The following is a 16592-nucleotide window of genomic DNA, read 5'->3' as shown; positions in this document are numbered from 1 at the left end:
AAATAAGAGGGATCATACAAATTTATTTAGGACTACCTTGAATAAGTTATTTGACAACAGATACTCACATACTGTATATTCCACAAGACAAAATGGTAACTGAATTTAAACAAGTGATCCGGTTCATAATTTACATTCCCTTTCTCTTTTTCAATTTTTACTGCATATTGACGTTCTTCTTATTGGACAGGTAAGCTTACATAACTGCAAAGCATGTGAAATATAGTGCCATAAGGATTATTCTGTGTCATTTTAGCTAACTTGATCTTGCCTGCTAACGCTGACGAATTGCAAGCTACCTTGCTTCGTAACTTTCAAATAATTTCAACGAACTTCTCTTTATACTAAAAGTCAGGTATGCTGATTCACAGTAACTGACAATGTTAATCTGTAATTATTCAGCAAAGTAAACTACAATAACACATGAAATGAATGCTAGACAATGTTCAAGATAATGCAAAAAGCTCCATTCATTAGTGTAACGTAACTTGGTTATACTGAAAATATATACAATCTATTATTATAAAACAATAGCTCATCGATATATCAAAATGACAGTTGTGATGGAATCACATCAATACTGAATTGTGTCAATATATTTATAATGTACAGTCTATTTTAGAAACAGCTACTGTCATCATCCAGCTAATTTAGCTAACAGCTATTGATAAAGTTGGCATTTATCATATAAATGCAGTCAATGTATCATGCAAAGAAAAGTGATTACTTCAAACTACAGTCTCTCATAGTCAGACCTATATCCACACTTTGTTTTAGCCCTGTTCCAGCACTGGAGAATCAAATATAATATACAGTCTCAAAGTTTGTAGTAAAACAATCGTAACTGTGTAATTTTAATTATGCTATCTCATCTGTCAGCATGATGTTGGTGAATCACGTTCAGTCTCTTTGTACGTTACGTCATTGTTTTGGTCGATGCTCGCGTCCCTATGGAGTGTGTGCATGAGCACGAGCAACAGGCCTCTGGCTGCAGTTCACGTAATGGCCACAGGTGTCATTAATAACAAGGGTTTCTGAATCTTACATACTGCACCTTTAACACAAAGGGAGAAATTGTGAAAAAAAAATTAAAAAAAATGTGCTCAGTGATGTCACACAATGGCAGTTTATGGTGAACACCTCTTCAAGCTTCAAAAGAACACAAAAGTATAATTCAGAAGTCTAAAAAATTATTGTATGTGACTCTGTCTTGTTCTGAAGGAATACGATAAGATTTGGTGAGAAACAAGCTGAAATCTGATGTATTATTAAGTGAAACTCTTGACCGACCGTTGATCTGCTGTGCACGTTCATAAGACAGACTGCATGCGAGCTTTAGAGCTACTAGCACGAGAGCAAACCCTTCAGTATGGTGCGTTGCTTTCTCGATGATTAATGACTGTTTGTGTAATAATTGTTCATGAGTCCCTGCTTTGTCCTGAGCTGTGAAGCTGCCCACTTTTCTTAAGAAAAATACTGTACATTCTTTGGTTTCCCAGCATCTTCTGCACATTTGAGTTCTTCCCAGCAGTGTCTAAATGATTTAGACATCCAGCTTTAGACACAATTATGGACACATACACAACTATTACAAAAGGTGCAAACATTCATTGATTCTCAAGAAGACAACACAAGAACCAAGAACCAAAGGGATGCAAACTTTTAAACAGGATGATTTGTGTAAATTACAGTACATTTTGTGTAATGTAGCTTTTGAAAGGCAGTACTACATAAAATATATAATCTTTTATGTCTCATATTTGCATACATTCTGAAAGGGGTGTGAAAACGTATAGGCTTCAAACAAAAGGGGTATGCAAACTTCTGCAATATATAGTTTGTGGAAATGTATATTTTATTTTATATTTTGTTTTTCACTATTTGACCACATTTTAGATTTTTTTTAATTTACAAATTCCACGTAGCCAATTCTATCCAGACTATACATTGTGATCAGTTGAATGCCACTTTGGTGAATAAAAGTACCAATTCCTTTCCATAAGAGAAAAATCTGTACATTATTCCAAACTTTTGGCCGCCAGTGTATATATTGTGCATTTTGGAGATTTTATTCAAATCTTGGTTTTCCATTGAGCAGTTTTTATGCACTGTCCAAAAATGTGCATAAAAATACATGGATGCCATTAAACAATGTCAACAATGTTAATACACTTGCTTGACAGGGAATAGAATATATAATAGTGCACAGATGACACAATAACTGGAGAAGAATATCATAATTAAATTGCACTTGACCAGAGGTGGGTAGAATAACCAAAAATTGTAGGCCTACTCAAGAAAAAGTACTAATGTCAATAATTACTTGAGTAAGTGTAATAATATATCGAATTAAAAGAATACTCAATTAACGAGTAACTAGTTACTTCCAATCTGATAATTAACACCTTGCATGCATTGATTATGTGCCTAGGTCATCCTTTATACCCTCTGTTATAGTTAAAGTTTAAAGATAAAAATTATGTTATAATTTATTCACCCTCATGTTCTAAACCTGTATTGAACACATTGAACACAACTGAGGAGATGTTTGACAGAATGTTAGCATCAGTTACCATTCACTTCCATTTGTTTCACATTTATGAAAGTGAAAGTTTTGGGTTACAGAAAAGACAAAGTCACACTAGTTTGGGACAATACGAGTGAGTCTAAATGATGACAGAATATTAATTTATGGATGAACTATCAATTTAAGGATGCTTCACAGATTTGGTCGAGTCTAAATATTAGAAGAAATTTTGGAAAAGTTCCTTAACGCTTTGTCTACACCAGAAGGGAGCAGTGCGATGCAACAACAGCAAATCTCTCCCATTATAATCCACTGTCTACAGTGGATGTGTCCTGACAATAAACAGATGTTATTCTATAATTTCTATTTTGATCTGAACATGCTGATGCTACTACTGCCAGCAAGTCAAATAAATGGTTTAGAACATTCACTTTGACTCGTCCAATGTAGATAGCTTTAAGGCGTGGCATTGTGATGCGACAACTCTATTGTCCAGTGCAGACAGTGTGTAACATGGATTTATATGCACTAATGTATTGCAGCACTGATATAAAAATATATATATACTTAAAAACTGAGGTCAATAGCGTGCAACAGTCTGGTTCCTGAAGTATAAATCCTTTTAAGACACACCTACCATGAGCTCTGAGGTTGTTTATCAGTGGTATATGCTTCTGTGAAAGCCATTCATCTGCATTATTTCAACTTTAAAAATCCACCAGTAAGAGAACCACGGCCAACAAAACCTAATAAGACCAGAAGTGACCGCCCACTCCCATGACGCACTCTGAATGATGCAATAAATGTAAACGATATTGTTTCTGTACTTAAAATCAATAGTTTTATATATTTCCATAGTTTTATATTTGATTGCATCATTTGCAATGCTTCATGGGATTGTAGTTCATGCCTTCGTGAAAAACGGTAAGTAAACAGTCTAGTACCTTCATCTTTTTTTATTTGCAAATACTTTTTTGCTTCAAATCAAAGTTTGTAATTGTGCGATTCACCTCGGAGCTGGTTGGTTTAGTTCATGCTTTACAACTCTTTAATGGAGGATTTTTTGAAAAGTCTATAGAAGAAATTAATGGGAAAAATGCTTCTGGACGCCAGAAGGCTGAAAAAGTGGGCGGGCATTGTTGCACTCTATAGAGCCCGTATGTACCATGGAGCTCTAAAATACAGTGCATCCGGAAAGTATTCACAGCTCTTCACTTTTTCCACATTTTGTTATGTTACAGCCTTATTACAAAATGGATTAAATTCATTATTTTCCTCAAAATTCTACAAACAATACCCCATAATGACAACGTGAAAGAAGTTTGTTTGAAATCTTTGTAAATTTATAAAAAAATAAATAAATAAAAAAACAAAACGAAAAACCTGAAGGACTCTCAGACCATGAGAATCAAAGACTGATCTCTTTGGCCTGAATGGCAAGTGTCATGCCTGGAGGAAACCAGGCACCGCTCATCACCTGGCCAATACCATCCCTACAGTGAAGCATGGTGGTGGCAGCATCATGCTGTGGGGATGTTTTTCAGCAACAGGAACTGGTAGACTAGTCAGGATCGAGGGAAAGATGAATGCAGCAGTGTACAGAGACATCCTTGATGAAAACCTGCTCCAGAGCGCTCTGGACCTCAGACTGGGGCGAAGGTTCATCTTCCAACAGGACAACGACCCTAAGCACACAGCCAAGATAACCAAGGAGTGGCTCCGGGACAACTCTGTGAATGTCCTTGAGTGGCCCAGCCAGAGCCCAGACTTCAACCCGATTGAACATCTCTGGAGAGATCTGAAAATGGCTGTGCACCGACACTCCCCATCCAACCTGATGGAGCTTGAGAGGTCCTGCAAAGAAGAATGGGAGAAACTGCCCAAAAATAGGTGTGCCAAGCTTGTAGCATCATACTGAAAAAGACTTGAGGCTGTAATTGGTGCCAAAGGTGCTTCAACGAAGTATTGAGCAAAGGCTGTGAATACTTATGTACATGTGATTTGTTTTAATTTTTTATTATTTTTTTTATAAATTTGCAAATATTTCAAACAAACTTCTTTCACGTTGTCATTATGGGGTATTGTTTGTAGAATTTTGAGGAAAATAATGAATTTAATCCATTTTGGAATAAGGCTGTAACATAACAATATGTGGAAAAAGTGAAGCGCTGTGAATACTTTCCGGATGCACTGTACCTGGAGAGAGCTATCCATTAACATTCCCATTCATCTCTATGGCTGTGCTCAGCTAGCACAGGGCTCACAGGAAGCTTGTGAAATGGAGGCTGCCATTTTTGCTCATGGGCGCTCAGTTCTGGGATCTGGTGTCATTTGACTGATCACTCATCAATGGGAATAGATGAGAAAAAATATATATGTCAATTTCATGCTTTTAAAAGCCCTTCATAAACAATCTGTCACCGGATGACGATTTACTATAATGTATGAAATAATTTAGATTGAAATAGTTTTTTATTTCATCATAAATCACAGCTACTTTTGAATGGCTGTCTATGGAGAAACATGGTTCCCTATCTGTCACTCACTCGACGTTGGTGTCGATGTAGTGACACTAGGGGTCACTCTTGGGAGCCTGAGACACCTCTGGTCTTTGATAAAAGGCCAATGAAAACTGGCGAGTGGTATCTGCATGCCACTCCCCCGGACATACGGGTATAAAAGGAGCTGGTATGCAACCACTCATTCAGATTTTCTCTTCGGAGCCGAACGGTCATGCTCACTGAGCTGAATAGCACTGTTCATTCACCTCTGCTGGATCTGATGGCGCATTTCAGCGGCTTCTCCCTCCTCTGCACTGGTGCACTGCAGAGAACGCCCCTGGGCGCTTTGGCAGAAAAACTAGAGAGTATATCTTCTGAAAGAGCGTTTTTCCCCTCTAAAAGAGTATATTTCTCTAAAAGAGCGCACACACGGAACGTCTTTTTAAAGACGCGTCTTTCTAAAGATGCCTTTCCGATCATGTGTTATTCCTGGTTGTGGTCGTTTTCTCTCAACTTCGGATGGTCATAATCACTGTCTTTCATGTCTGGGCGTGACCCATACAGAGGCAGCGTTTATGAATGGTTCATGTTCTCACTGCGAGAACATGACCATGGCAACGTTGTGGTCGCGGCTTGCTTTCGTAAGACCACCCCAGCGGCTCCTCGCCTCGGTCCTCCTACCTACGGGTATGAGGTCAGCGCGGCTAGCACTGGGGGCGATTTGGGGACCTCAATGGGATCGCCTCTGCCGGGTATCCCCCCCGCGGACCTCCCATTCCCCAGCACGCTCGTCTGCCCCAATCGGGCTTCCGGATGAGTTCGCCGGCTCGTCGCACGGCGAGTCTGGCTTCTTGTTCGGGGCCCGCGAAGATGATGAGCTCTCGAGCACAGCATCGGAGAGCGGGCTTGTCCAGTCGGATGCAGAAGCCTCAGCTGGGCTTCCCCCTTCGGGGATGGTCGCCCAGTCACAGGCCGATGCCGAAATGACGGACATGCTTTCCCGGGCAGCCGCGAGCGTCGGGCTAGAGTGGAACCCTCCGCTCTCCCTTGAACCCTCGTGGCTTGATGATTGGTTTCTGGGCTCGCATTCTAGTGAGCGTCCGGCATCAAGATTGGTTCGTGGCGGTAGACCTGAAGGATGCGTACTTTCACGTCTCGATCCTTCCTCGACACAGACCCTTCCTGCGGTTCGCGTTCGAGGGTCAGGCGTATCAGTACAAAGTCCTCCCTTTCGGCCTGTCCCTGTCTCCTCGCGTCTTTACGAAGATCGCAGAGGCTGCCCTTGCCCCGTTAAGGGAGGTGGGCATTCGCATTCTCAACTATCTCGATGACTGGCTAATCTTAGCTCACTCTCGAGACAGGTTATGCGCACACAGGGACCTGGTGCTCTCACACCTCAGCCAACTAGGGCTTCGGGTCAACTGGGAAAAGAGCAAGCTCCTCCCGGTTCAGAGCATCTCTTTTCTCAGTCTCCTTGACGGCGCGCCTTACGAACGAGCGTGCCCAGTCGGTGCTGGCCTGTTTGAAGGCGTTCAAACAGAAAACAGTAGTTCCACTGAAACTTTTTCAGAGGCTCCTGGGGCATATGGCATCCTCGGTGGTGGCCACCCCGCTCGGGTTGATGCATATGAGGCCACTTCAGCACTGGCTCAAGACTCGAGTCCCAAAATGGGCATGGTGCCACGGGACACACCGCGTGGCCATTACGTCGGTCTGTCACCGTCTTTTCAGCCCTTGGACCGACCTCTCGTTTCTATGAGCAGGTGTCCCCCTAGTACTGGTCTCCAGGCATGTCGCGGTCACGACAGACACCTCCAAAACGGGCTCTGGATGGGTCCGCGACTGCGTTGGCACATCAACTGCCTCGAGTTACTGGCAATTCTGCTCACCCTGCGGAGGTTCCGGCCGTTGATCCAGGGCAAGCACATGCTAGTTCGGACGGACAGCATGGCAGTGGTAGCATATGTCAACCGCCAAGGCAGTCTGCGCTCTCGCTGTATGTCACAACTCGCCCGCTGTCTCCTCCTCCGGAGTCGGCAGCACCTCAAGTTGCTGCGAGCCACTCACATCCCGGGCACATACAGCGGATGCGCTGTCATGGCAGGTTTCCCTCAGGGGAGAGTGGAGACTCCACCCTCAGGTGGTCCAGCTGATTTGGAGTCGATTCGGTCGGGCACAGGTGGACCTGTTCGCCTCCCAAGAATCCTCCCACTGCCCGCTCTGGTACACCCTCACCGAGGCTCCTCTCGGCATAGAAGCGCTGGCACACAGCTGGCCCCCTGGCATTCGCAAATATGCGTTTCTCCCAGTGAGTCTGCTTGCACAGACCCTGTGCAAGGTCAGGGAGGATGAAGAGCAGGTCGTCCAGATAGCACCCTACTGGCCCACCCAGACGTGGTTCTCGGACCTCATGCTCCTCCCGACAGCTCCCCCCTGGCAAATTCCCCTGAGGAAGGACCTTCTTTCTCAGGGACGGGGCACCCTCTGGCACCCATGCCCAGACCTCTGGAATCTCCATGTTTGGTCCCCGGACTGGACGTGGAAGACCCTAATGTCTCCAAGCAGAGGATCGCCCACTGGCTCGTTGATGCCATAACCATGGCATATCTTGCCCAAGACATGCCGCCCCCGGTAGGGCTATGAGCCCATTCTACCCGTGGTGTAGCGGCTTCTTGGGCCCTGGCCAGAGGTGCCTCTCTAACAGACATTTGCAGAGCAGCGGGCTGGGCAACACCCAACACCTTTGCAAGGTTCTACAACCTCCGAGTGGAACTGGTTTCGTCCCAGGTAGTGGCATGCAACACAAGCGGATAAGCCCGGGATAACTGGCTGGGTTTATCACTTGCACATATCGCCTTCCACCTCCTTTTGAGCTGAAGACGTGCGCCGTTAGTTCCCAGTAGTGTTCAAAAAATTTGTTCCCTGGTTGACTTCCTCCGAGCCCTGTGGCAGTCGAGTTTTCGGAGAGACTCACTGCCGGCCCAGTACACACGCTAAGAGCCCTGTTCTGGGGTAGGTGCTCCGCATGTGGTGGTTCCCTGTAAGGCTAAACCCCATGTGATCTATATCTTCCGCTAGTTCTTTTCCCTGCTGGCAAACTGCGTCTTCCTTGGGCAGAGCCCCTCTGCCCCAGTCTCCATGTTTGTAGTAACTCCTCCCCCATTGGGCAGGATCTACCTTGAAGGCTCTCCACATGGTTGGAAAGACCATGTGACGTATTTTTCCACTTAAAAATATCCCCCCCTTTCTTGGGGCGAGGTGTGGTCTCCGCGGTATCCTCCCCTTGGGAGGGACACCCCCCAACTAGACCTGGCGGCCCAGTCGGATAATCCCCCTTCTTTTTTAGGGAGTGGAAAAAGAGAAGGGGAAAAGAGGCCACGACTGGGTTAAACCTGTCTCTATCTTTGGGTAGTCGACTTGTCCCCAAAAAGGGCCGTTCGACATTCATAACTGTGTTGGGGGAGGTTACGTGTCGACCTGGTGTGCTGGCTATGAGGCACACAGCATGTCTGCCCACCACACACCGCCAGTTCACGTAACACTGTTTAGCCTTGTGGCATTTTGTATAGGGACCCCTAGTGTCACTACATCGACACCAACGTCGAGTGAGTGACAGATAGGGAACGTCATGGTTACTGGTGTAACCTCTGTTCCTTGATGGAGGGAACGAGACGTTGGTCCCTCCTGCCACAACGCTGAACTACCCGCTGAAGTGGCCGGACCTTATATCGGCTCCTCAGAGTAAAACCTGAATGAGTGGTTGCATACCAGCTCCTTTTTATACCTGTATGTCCGGGGGAGTGGCATGCAAATACCACTCGCCAATTTTCATTGGCCTTTTATCAAAGACCAGAGGTGTCTCGGGCTCCCAAGAGTGACCCCTAGTGTCACTACATCGACACTAATGTCTCGTTCCCTCCATCAGGGAACGGAGGTTACACCAGTAACCATGACGTTTTTGCCATTGTGTGGTGTATTTCCAGCATCTACCAGCAGGGTCTAATAGGGACCTTCTACCCAGCCAATTCCCAACACCCTGGTATGTTAAGAATCCATTACCATAACAAACAAGCCTGCATTATCATTATCACTAAAACTTACCGCAATATGTTTTCTTAAGTTGAATCCGTAATTCTGTATGCTGTAATTTCCACTTGTTTTGGTGTTGAATAAAGGCATTGCATAAACGTAACTCTTAATTTTCACTGTGTGGAGTGAAGAAAGTGTTTGTTTTGAGTGCTTGCTGTCGCTGCAGTGATGGACCAGAGTGACATTATAGTGCTGCTTTAAAGCTCCACTGTCGTAAAAGTCCTATTCAAAATCTCTCAATAAGTTATGCATTTATTAACACTTATTGAATTAAAACCAGTAATGTAATGACTTAATGTACCCTATTGTAACAAAGTAAAATAAATTATTTTTTTCATTAGAATTTCACTTGAGTAAGAGTAAAAAGTACCCCACATTAACAGAGTAAATGTAGCACACTACTACCAACCTCTGCACTTGACCAATCCCATTTACACTTTGTGCACGCTATTTCACCAACCCACTAACACCTACTAGTCATAGCATGTTTGCATGCAAATAGCAAAACTTCAAGGCCATGCCTACTGGCTGTGTGCAAATAACGTATTGCATAGAACTAGGTGTTTTTTATGCATTTTAAACAATTCATGTTTAATGTTAAGTTATTATTTAAAAGAGGTTTGGGGGGTCACCACTGTGGTTAAGAGTGTTGCAGATGTTTAGTCTGAGGATGGGCCACATTACAAGAAACCTCTTTAGTATGTTGCTTTAGATAGAAAGAAACTCTACATATTCTATATATCTTCTGTTATTTGTGTCAACATCATAGTTTGCTAATGTGTTTAGTGGAAAAGATTCAATTGTGTTACTTTCACATGAAAATGTTGATTATGGGTTTCTGCTAAACAAAATGAGTAGAGTTTACATGATAATTGAATGTAAAGAAAACCCATTTGAAACATGTGGAACCAGTGAACACAATTTAAGTTATTCCAACTAGTTGGACCACAAAAGGAACAATTTTGAAGAATATCATTCAAGAAAGTGAATGGGGACTGGGTCTGTCAAGTCAGGAAAGTACAGTGCATTCGTAAAGTATTCAGACCCCTTCATTTTTTTTCACATTTTATTATGTTGCAGCCTTATGCTAAAATGATTTAATATATATTTTTCACATCAATCTACACTCCATACCCCATAATGACAAAGCAAAAACCAGATTTTTGATAACTTTACAGATTTATTTAAAAGACAAAAAATGTATTGGTTTCAAATTCCACCAACATATTAATCAATGGATAGTAAACAATTTTTGTTTTGAAATTGTTATATATATATATATATATATATATATATATATATATATATATATATATATATATTAGTTTTTTTAGTTTAAGCAAATTTCAGTAAATATTTTTAAATGTTCGTTTCCCTTTTAGAAATTATGTGTACATCTGATTTACTGTTGTTAAACTGTATTATGCATATTGTCATTTATGGCCATCTGCCATCTTGCTCTCTATATATTGTATCTACATTTGCCATTGAAGACCCCATATCGGTCGTCCACTAGAGCAAATGATGACAGAACTATTCCTTTTATATTTCTCTCTACAGTTCTGAGGACCTGTAACAGCCCTCTGTCTTGTATCTATCAATTTGTGTCTGAGCCAATGAACTGGACAGATGCCCAGACATACTGCAGACAATATTACACTGATCTGGCCACCACTGATGACCAAATGACTGTTGAGTTGTTACAACCACTAACTATGGGCTTTACATGGATTGGACTGTACCGGATGAATAATACTGCTTCCTGGATGTGGTCCGATCAAAGCAACTTTACATTCAGTTCATGGTACAGACGGCCCAAACAAGTCAGTAACTTCTCAATATGTGCGACAACTTATCCTGATGGATGATGGGACGATTGGCCATGTGACAACATATTCCCTTCTGTTTGCTGCAATGGTAAGTTGGCCTATTTAGCATATGGGTCAGTGACAAAGAAGGCTTTCAAGGAAATATCTCTTAAAAATCTAGTTTAAAACACATCTGCCTAGTTCTTAGAAATTTTATATTTGTATTCATGTTGGATTTATAGGGGTTTAAAAAAAAACTTTTTAAATATTTCTCAGTCACAACTCAAGTCAATGGATCAATAGCGCCCTCTACAGGTAAGTAACATGTTTGAACTATATATAACATCTTTTTTTTTTTTTTCAAACAAAATATTTGTGATAAATGTGAAACTTCATCTACTTAATATCTCAAAAGCTTCTTTTCCACCATCGTAATGAACAATTCTCGTTACCAAACCATGCCCTTCCGATACGGGCTCATTGATACAGTTGTGGTGTGGTGCTGCGAAATCAGAATTAATCGACTGAGTGTGCAAGTGATCAATCGTAAGTCGTCACATCAGTAAAGCTGTTCCACCAATTACAGTTTTCTGTCCTGAGGTGAGAAATCCAGGCCAGGAACAATTTGTAATCATACCGTACCAAACCGTGCTGTAGTGGAAATACTACTGGAACACTCACTGTGCTCAGAACCATTCGGACCTATGGTGGAAATGCACTTATAGACTTTACACTACTTTATGACTTTGTTTTCAAATGATATAAATGGCTTTGTAACTTAAAATTACTTACAATTTCAGCAATTTTTCACTCCAGTGGACAAATGGAAAATTGTCAATGTATCTTATATCTTCCACTTCAAAAAGTATAGCGTTTAGGAGGTTTATTAAGTCTTCTCTCACAGAACAACCTACTTGACAGACATCAGTCTAGCTTCAAAAAAGGACACTCATCAGAGACTGCCCTCTTGTCAGCAGCTGAAGCCCTGTGACTGGCGAGAGGTCACTCCAAATCATCAACTCCAAATCATCCATCCTCATCCTCCTTGAATTGGCAGCTGCTTTCTACACAGAAAACAACAAGATCCTCCTGTCCACCCTCTATGACCTGGGCATCACAGGAACTGCTTTCAGATGGTTTGAGTCATACCTCATTGGCAGATATTTCAAGGTCTCCTGGAGAGGAGAGGTGTCCAAGTCATTCCTTCTGACCACTGGTGTTCCTCAAGGATCAGTGCTTGGACCCCTCCTCTTCTCGATATACACAACATCACTCTGACTTATCATTGAGGCACATTGCTTTTCCTACCACTGCTCTGCAGATGATACACAGCTCTACCTGTCTTTCCAACCTGATGACCCTACTGTCTCAGCTCATATCTGTGCCTGCCTCTCTGATATTTCGGCCTGGATGAAGGAACACCACTTTCAGCTCAATCTTGCCAAGACATATTGTAACTCCTCGTTATCCCAGCCAACCCATCTGTTGACCACAACCTCACTATTCATCTTAATTCAACTACAATAACACCACCCAGAACAGCTTGGAACCTGGGAGTGGTGGTAGATGAACAGCTTCATTTTACTGCCCACATCTCATCTACTGCCCGGTCTTGTAGATTTGTGCTTTATAACATCAGGAAAATTAGATCTTTTCTGTCTGAATATGCTACACAGATCCTGGTTTAAGCTTTAGTCATTTCGAGACTGGACAACTGTAAAGCTTTGTTGGCTGGCCTCCCAGCTAACACAATTAACCCTTATGTTCTGTTTGGAGTCTATATGACCCCAGACTCTCGTCAAATAATAAAAAAACATATGCATCGTTATTTTTTTTTTCCTGATATTTCATGAATTTTCCTAATTACATAAGATCTTTTCAGAAATGTGTTTTTTACTTAATGATAATGTTTCTGATGTCCGCTATGACATGACTACACACGTGATGTTTGGGGTCATATTGACCCCAGTAATAAATCAAAAAGCAAAGGATTTTCACATGCTTCAAATCTATTTGTTACCTAAGGTGCAATTTCTCAATACAAAACATAAAAATGTCCTCCTGATGAGCATATTGACCAGAGATACTTCTTTGAGCACCAGAGATGACAAAACACCAGACATGGTGTTAGATTACAATAACACAAAAGGAGGAGTAGACAACCTGGACAAAGTGGTTGCCACATACAGCTGTCAACAAAAGATCACTCGTTGGCCCCAGGTAATATTCTTCAACATCCTGCATATCAGTGCATACAATGCATTTGTGATATGGTGTGCTATCTACAATGAGTGGTGTGGTGGCAAAATGAACCGGAGGAGAATATTCTTGGAGCAGCTAGGATATGCTTTGGTGAGGCCTCACATTGACAGGAGAGAGGGCCTTCTTAAGTCACATTTTGCTGCATCCACTGTGAGGGAGATTCAAAGTCAGCCTCAAGCAATCATTTCTCCAGCAGCTGCTGGAAAACATGGACGATGCCAGGTCTGCTCCAGAAAAAATGATTCAAAGACTAACAAAAGATGTCTGAAATTTCACAATTATTTGTGTACAGCACAGCTGCCCTGTTGCCTGGAGGATACTGTAAATTTGCACATAGTTAGTCTGCCTAGTTGGTGAGTGTGTGGAAAAAAAGCACTTGCATTTGGATTTTGTTTGTCAAATATATATATACACTTGTGCTCAAAAGTTTGCATACCCTGGCAGAAATTGTGACATTTTGGCTTTTATTTTGAAAATATGATTGATCATGCAAAAAAAAAAAATGTCTTTTATTTAAGGATAATGATCATATGAAGCCATTTATTATCACATAGTTGTTTTACTCCTTTTTAAACCATAATGATAACAGAAATCACCCAAATGGCCCTGATCAAAAATTTACATACCTTTGAATATTTGGCCTTGTTACAGACACACAAGGTGACACACACAGGTTTAAATGGCAATTAAAGGTTAATTTCCCACACCTGTGGCTTTTTAAATTGCAATTAGTGTCTGTGTATAAATAGTCAGTGAGTTTGTTAGCTCTCACGTGGATGTACTGAGCAGGCTAGATACTGAGCCATGGGGAGCAGAAAAGAACTGTCAAAAGACCTGCGTAACAAGGTAATGGAACTTTATAAAGATGGAAAAGGATATAAAAAGATATCCAAAGCCTTGGAAATGCCAGTCAGTACTGTTCAATCACTTAGTAAGAAGTGGAAAATTCGGGGATCTCTTGATACCAAGCCAAGGTCAGGAAGACCTAGAAAGATTTCAGCCACAACTGCCAGAAGAATTGTTAGGGATACAAAGAAAAACCCACAGGTAACCTCAGGAGAAATACAGGCTGCTCTGGAAAAAGACAGTGTGGTTGTTTCAAGCAGCACAATATGACAATACTTGAACAAAAATGAGCTGCATGGTCGAGTTGCCAGAAAGAAGCCTTTACTGCACCAGTGCCACAAAAAAGCCCGGTTACAATATGCCCAACAACACCTTGACATACCTCACTGCTTCGGGCACATTGTAATTTGCAGTGACGAGACCAAAATAGAGCTTTATGGTCACAACCATAAGCGCTATGTTTGGTGAGGGGTCAGCAAGGCCTATAGTAAAAAGAATACCATCCCCACTGTGAAGCATGGTGGTGGCTCACTGATGTTTTGGGGGTGTGTGGCACGGGGATTCTTGTGAAAATTGATGGCAAGATGAATGCAGCATGTTTTCAGAAAATACTGTCAGACAATTTGCATTCTTCTGCACGAAATATGCGCATGGGATGCTCTTGGACTTTCCAGCATGACAATGACCCTAAGCACAAGGCCAAGTTGACCCTCCAGTGGTTACAGCAGAAAAAGGTGAAAGTTCTGGAGTGGCCATCACAGTCTCCTGACCTTAATATCATCGAGCCACTCTGGGGAGATCTCAAACGTGCAGTTCATGCAAGACAACCAAAGACTTTGCATGACCTGGAGGCATTTTGCCAAGACAAATGGGCAGCTATACCACCTGCAAGAATTTGGGGCCTCATAGACAACTATTACAAAAGACTGCACGCTGTCATTGATGCTAAAGGGGGCAATACACAGTATTAAGAACTAAGGGTATGCAGACTTTTGAACAGGGGTCATTTAATTGTTTTCTTTGTTGCCATGTTTTGTTATATGATTGTGCCATTTGGTTATAACCTACAGTTGAATATTAATCCCATAAGAAATAAAAGAAATGTGTTTTGCATGCTCACTCATGTTCTCTTTAAAAATGGTACATATATTACCAATTCTCCAAGGATATGCAAACTTTTGAGCACAACTGTTTATATATATATATATATATATATATATATATATATATATATATATATATAAATCTTTCTATATACCATTTTTTTTTTTTTTTTGCTATTATTTTGTGTAATCAAAAGTTATATGGTTATTTTTAGATTTCATTTTTTTCTGAAACGTGCCCTAGAAATTTGCATGAAATTTACAGTTGGCTGTCCTGTTGCCCAGACGATGTGTATATATCATATCATATATTAATCATTGGGGTAACAGTGACCCCAAACAATGAGGAAGTGAAGCAAATCTCAACAGAATGGTCCAGAATGCAGCAGCGGAACCGTACCCACTTTAGTTCACTTCTCCAGGTCTGCGCTCCAACTCGCTCTCTGCAGTCTATGAACGAGTGGCGCCTAGTGGTCCCATCTCAAAGATGATTTAACGATCGTTCACTTTCTCTGTCCCTCTGTGGTGGAATGGGCTTCCAACCTACACACAATTTGCTGATACCATCTCAGCATTCAAGAACCAGCTGAAAACACATCTGTCCCGTAAGCACTTAACCAATCCACACTAACTGCACTTTCTATTGAACTTGCACTTACTGTACCAAAAAAAAAAAAACTCTTTCTCTGTCTCTTTCTTCTGCGCTAGCACCTATACTACTCCAGCCACCTTGAAAACTTGCCAGTACAACACTTCAGATGTTGTTGAACTTTGTATGACAAATTGCTTTCTATGTTCCTCATTTGTAAAATTTGTCTGCTAAATGTCTAAATGTAAATATAAATGTTACAAGGTGTGATCTATTGAACATCTCTGAATCATCTGCTTAAGGCTTTTCAGTCTTGAACATCGCACTAGACCGTTGTTTTCAAGAGGAACACAATCCATGTCTTGTGACTGTGATTCTTGAAAATTATGTTCTCTGACCTTGCCATAATGTCTTTTATTCCTTTAAAGCACTGAATCACAAGTGACCTTGGATTTTTTTTCATGTTTCTCTTTTTATGTACAACTCAAGTCACTGAAACAAGATTGCTCTCTACAGTTATCATATTTGTACTTTGTTTGAACTTACATTACATCCGGCACCGTTTACTTAATTTGACTTAATTTAGAACAAAATCTTGCCAAAAAGAAGGTGTTTTTGCATCCGTTTCGGTAGTTTGTAACAGCTCTCCTTGACAAGGTTTTAGGAAAACTGCTAACGGGCTGCTAAACACCTTGCTGCCATTGGTCCACATCATCGGTAGGTGACCTGATGCTCCACCTACTAATTTGTTTACATTTTTTAGTCAATATTCAACTTGAACACACCAGCTTGCAAGACCATGTCATGCATTTTTTTTTATTGTTATTAATTAGTCTTCAAAAGGAATCAAATCTACTCAAATACTCT

This window comes from Myxocyprinus asiaticus, chromosome 2, assembly GCF_019703515.2.
Source record: "Myxocyprinus asiaticus isolate MX2 ecotype Aquarium Trade chromosome 2, UBuf_Myxa_2, whole genome shotgun sequence".
Taxonomy (NCBI): Eukaryota; Metazoa; Chordata; class Actinopteri; order Cypriniformes; family Catostomidae; genus Myxocyprinus; species Myxocyprinus asiaticus.
Note: the sequence above shows the minus strand (reverse complement) of the source record.